The sequence below is a fragment of the Ziziphus jujuba genome, chromosome 4, assembly GCF_031755915.1.
Source record: "Ziziphus jujuba cultivar Dongzao chromosome 4, ASM3175591v1".
Taxonomy (NCBI): Eukaryota; Viridiplantae; Streptophyta; class Magnoliopsida; order Rosales; family Rhamnaceae; genus Ziziphus; species Ziziphus jujuba.
In genome coordinates, this window is record NC_083382.1 from 24690499 (window position 1) to 24696498 (window position 6000).

Here is a 6000-nt window from a genome sequence, read left to right on the forward strand (position 1 = left end):
AGCTTCGTCCACCAAATTTTACATAAACTTGTTTGTTACAGTTAGTTATAGTATCTCAGGAATATTAATCAGCATCATACAACTTTCTGTGATTATCTACCAAAAAAAAGTAAAAAATAAAAATTTATTTGCTGAAAGTCCAGAACCATCAACAAATATGGATTATATTATTTAGATGGACGACAAATTCTTAATTTAACGAATATTTCTTGAAATCCAAGCAACATAATTTAAATAGTGATGAAATTTTTAACGTTGTTTCTAATATTGTAGGGCAACAAGTACCTCGAAGGGAATTATACATGCCTGTATAAATTGGCTAAAAATAAATGTTTGCATAAATATGCATAGGTGGACGGTAATTGTTTATAGAATATATCCCTCTTGGTTTCCATATGATTTTTTTTTTTTTTGGCGGAATTTACTTAAACGGTGACTAATAAAATTTCTCCAAAAAATAAACTAGAGTGCAAAAACTGTCATGAACGGTTCAACTAGGTAGTTGAATTGGCCATGACAAGGACAAGAACATTCAATTAAATTAAGAACGTTTAAATTAAGAGAATGATTTACAAACACCTAATTAATGTGTATATCCAACCCCAAAAGAAGTTTCCAAAGTTTATAGTATTTAATTAGCATTGATATTTATGACTGATATATATAGTTATGATCATATTAGAAGTTTCTGTCCCACGTTTTTTTGTTCCTACCATGACTTTCTGACTAATACATTCAAAATTATTCTTCCTGTGTATAGTCTATTGTATCAGGATAAATATTTATTAGTGACGTTTTGATGAGCAAATAGTTAAAAGGATGGTATTGAGCTGAATTTGCCATGAACATGCATGTTTCACATTTAGGGAGAAGAAAAGGCTGATATTGAGAGGTGATTCACAAAGCCAGATATATATATATATATATATATATGTATGTATACATTTTTCAATTATGTAATCTAGCTATATATACGTACGCTTTGTTTTCAATATATATATATATATATATTTCCATGTTTTAATTCCTTTTTCTTAGATAATCGCAACTTGTTTGTGGCTTATATATGTTGAATTTCATAAAGAGTGTCACTTTTATATTTATATGCATCTGGTCTTGTTTCAAGTTGCACATAATTCTTATTTACTTTTTAACAAATAAAATTATATCACACATCATGGTAACAATAAAAATTTCCATCAAATTTATATGCTATTATGCAAAATTTAGGCCACAAATCCAAAATACTAGGGCCACCGGGAGAGGGGATGAAAAGGTTTTTTTTTCTCCATGTATATTCTTTCTTCTTTTCATATCAATAAATTATAGAAAAGATCATATTGCTTCCGAATAGAAATTGAGATTATAAAAACTATGAAGCGTGGGGAAAGAACATGTATTTCCGGCATTATCTTCTTCATCTTTAATTTTGTGCTTCTCTTTTATAGTAGTCGAATGATCTTAACTACCCAAATTAATAAATGTTTCATATATATACATACTTGAACCCGCCAATTAGAAGATAATGTACAACTCAGAAAATATTTGCTGAATTAAATGAAACCAACAACGTTGATCTTTATTAATAATGATTTTGATATGAATTTTGGTCCGTGGAGATATAATATCATTATCAATTATAGAGAAAGAAACAAATTTGAAGGATAAGCTGTAACCATAATTGTTCCAAATTTGTTGCATTTATTAATTTTGTAGAAGAGATGAAAGGTATAAATACATTTGAACATGACACACTTGGCTGTGACACTAACCGATGACAACCAAATATTGACCTACCATTTTGTAGAAAACCCATGTAATCCTCATTGATGATCATGCTATATTAGACCCATAACATTACATATCTATCGAATACACAACAAATGAATGACTAGTTTACCATAGATAATTAAGCATGCTTCCACACGCCATGCATGGTTTAATTATATGGATATTTTTCATTAATAAGAATAAATTCAATTGATATAGATATTTTATCTGAAGATTTTGATCTGGTGAGCAATGCTGCTAATATACAATGATCTTGCCTAATATTAAATTGGAAAAAATGAAAAAATGCGTCAAATCTACAGTTTTTTTTTTTTTTTTAATCTATGATTTTACTGGTCCGCTCACGATTTGTTAATTGTATGTCTACGTAACCTACTATATTAGAACTATTTTATTTGATAAGAGTAAATTTTAAATTTATTACTAACTTTCCATGTTGGAATGTCCCTCTCAAATTTTGAACCTTTTACATCAGCATGTATATATAACAATGAAACATGAAAAAATACGTAGCCTTTAAAAAGACAGTTCAAGTGTCAAAAATGTTAATCCTCCTACCAACTAGGTAACTAACGTGTCTTCATAAAACTTAATACACAAACATAATGACAATATAGGATTAGTATAATAAGTCAAAATACCATGTATATAATTTCTTAATATATATACCAAATTAATTGAAACTACTTATTTTACTGAATCTCCTGCATGAATTTTTTTTTTTTTTTTGGGTTAAGTGCTAAAAATTGAAATAGAACTTACTTCGTGACCCGTACCTATATGGAAGTGTTTTTTGATTTATTTTATAATTTAGATTTTATTGTCCTTACTAAAATATTCAACTGTTTTTTCAAATAAAGATCTTAAATTGGATTAATCATACATGAGAGTAAAAAAAAAATGATTTTGCTAATTATAAAAGAATTGATGATTTAGGGTTTACTTGTTTCACTTGAGTTAGTGTATGGTAATATTGAAATCATCTGAGCGGTGGTGGACCTGCTTAGATTTCATTAAGCCCTAGCCATGTCCCCCCAACCTTCTCTCTCGCACAGTGGACTATTAAATGAGTCTGAACCTGCACGCAGGCTCTGCATGGCAAACCTCATTTACTACGTTCATGCCTCTCTTGCTTACCTCCTTGGTTTTTCACATAATTTACCAAATATATTTCTATTTATAAATTTATATATTTATTATTCTTTTTCTTTTTTAAATCTATCTATAAATTCACCGCACGCGCTTCTTCCACGTGGATAGGCCCAGAGCATGATAGATTATGACTACCCGCTCCACCTCATTTTGACCATTATTATTATTTTTACGCGCAGCGCGCGTGAAATTCAGAGGGCGGTGATACTGACACGTTGTTAGTCTCGGCCTCGAAATACTAGCCGGTAGTGTTGATCAAGTCAAACGCAGCGTTTCGTTCGATGAGAAGTGGCGGTCACCGTCACATCTAGAAAATTAGGCCCGGTAGAGTATAGGTGGGTCCTACGGTTGATTATTTAAGCCCAAGTCAAAACCCATTTGTTAAAAAAATCATAAGTAAAAAAGTAAGGGTAATTATTATTAGTCTTTCTTTTTGGGGAATTTACTGCAGTTGGAAAAAAAGCTGTATCTTTCTTGTTGCCTGTGACTTGCTGACTCATCTCCGTCGTCCATCCGTGTATAGAATGATGCATTTATCCATCATGCAAGAACCGAATGGACCATTCAATTTTGACCTACAACAATATGTCTTTAATTATATATTTGACATTTTTCTGCTCGATGCATTTAATATAATAAGCAATCTATTTTTTAATTTTTTTTTTTTTTTTTGGCCAAGAAATTATAAGCAGTCTCATTTTAAGCATTTGTATTGAAAGATTTCGATTAGATGAGAAGTTATTCCTTTTCCTTTTTATGTTTTTATTTTTTTAAATCTTGCACTTGACTTTTGTTTATTTTGACTTAAAACAAATTAAATAAGTGATTGGTTGGTCAATTGATTATTATCATTAAAAAGTTGAAGAATAAAAGACAAAACTAACCAAATTCAACCCTTAATATTATATTAAAAATTAATTGTAGCAATCATTTAAAGTTAATTTAAAACAAATAAAATTCAACCTAATTAAGTAAATCCAAACAAATTCAACAATTCTAATAAAAGACATTAGTATACTTTGTAATATTTTATTACAAAACTTTATGATCATTTTTGAAACTACGTATCTATGGCAGTTCTTTTTTTTTTTTTTTTCCTTTTTTTTGATTAACTGTTTTATGTAATAATCAAACTTCAAGTTAACTTGTTTTGTAATCTTTGAACGAATCAAGCCAATGTAGGGGAATGTGTCTTTAATGTTGAGGTTTGGGATTTTAAACTAAAAGGTTAATCTTATAAAAAGAGCAACTCAAGCTTTTTTATCTTATATATACACATGCCTCTGTATGTGTTCTAGCTCTAATATCACTTGTTAAAGTTTAAGATTCTAAACTAAAAGATTTATCCTATAGAATGAGTATCCATGTTTGACCAATATATGATTTACTTTCACATATTCTACATTTAAGATTGCCCACAAAGGGGATTAATTGTGGTGATCACAAGCTATCTCACACACATCTTTGCCCACAAAAGGGATTGATCATGGTGATCACAAGCTAGCTTAAACACATCTTGACTGTTTTAAATAAAAAATAAAAAAAAGAAAAAAGAAAAACATCAAGTTAACTTATATAACTACCACACTAGCAAAGCCAAAATTTTTAGGAATTGAGATAGTAATTTGAAATTATGGTTTATATATCCATGATCAAACAAATTATTATTATTGTTATTATTTATTAGGGGGAATGGAGGCCTTTGCAAAATAATAATAATAATAATAATAATAATGACTTTACCATTAAGTTATCCTCAATGGATGAGTATATCAGTAAATAAATACAAATCTTTTAGTTTTTTTGGGCATATAATTATTTTTTACTTTAATGAATATTAAATACAACTTCATAAAAACTACATATGTGTTGTTTCAAAGCAGTATTTGCTGTGCGAGATAAGTCCAAGTTGTCTCAATTTGTTAATACTGTTGTGTGATTGAAGGTCTATATAAATTTAGAACCGCAAAAAATAAAATAAAATAAAATAAAATAAAATAAAATGAAGAAGAAGAAGAAGAAGAAGAAGAAGAAGAAGAAGAAGAAGAAGAAGAAGAAGAAGAAGAAGAGAGATTTAATTTCTTATATATAATTATTATTATTTTTTGCATTAGTCCCAAATTAAGTTTCCTCTCTACCTATTACCTTTAGCCCTAGTTTAATTTCTTATATGCAAACATAAAAACTATGTCTTCAAAAGTGTAAGAGACTGTAATTATATTGTATTTATAAAGTTTAAGTTTAACAAAACTATGGCTTATAAAGTTTAAGTTTAACAAAATTATGGCTATAGGGCAAACGCCAAATTCTTTTGACAAAAAAAAAAAAAATTTGGAAATGAGGCTGGTGCAAAAATTCCTCAATTATTATATATATATATATATGGAAATTCTATGGTAAGTACGGTCCGTATGAGAACCACAGTATTAGTGATGGTTTTTCATAATATTAATGATGATTTTTTAGAAAATCATTATCAATACTATAAAAAACCATTATCAATACTGTAATTTACATAAAAATCGTCCGCGCACTATAGACGGAGAAAGATCTTGTACATAACAAGGAAAACATTTTCATGGCAAAACGTTTATGGTGGTGTCGTTTTGTGCACATAAAAGTGGACTTGGAAGTTGGGTCGTCGCCGTTTTCCTCTTGTTACATCTTTGGATTTGGCCGACGGACGAGCCTGTTTACACAGAGTCCAAGAATTTAATTGTAATTGTTTTTTTTTTGAAAGCGAATTTAATTGTAAGTTAAAGGGTTTGATTGCTTCAAAAAAAAAAAATAATAAATAAATAAAAGGTTTGACCAATAGGTTTTATTTTATTTTTAATTTTATTTTCTTGCTAATATATATGTTTCTTATTTTGAATTGTGGCAGAAAAAACAGTACCCCATGTGATGGCAGCTCATCATTCAGAGATGGGCCCTACGTATATCTTACGTTGCACGTTAGTGTTCCAACCCCTTTTTCTTTAAATTGGAGGACATCTGCGGTCTATACGCGTGGTTCCAATTCCACGTCCTCTCTTCTCTTTGGATAAACAGGAACAC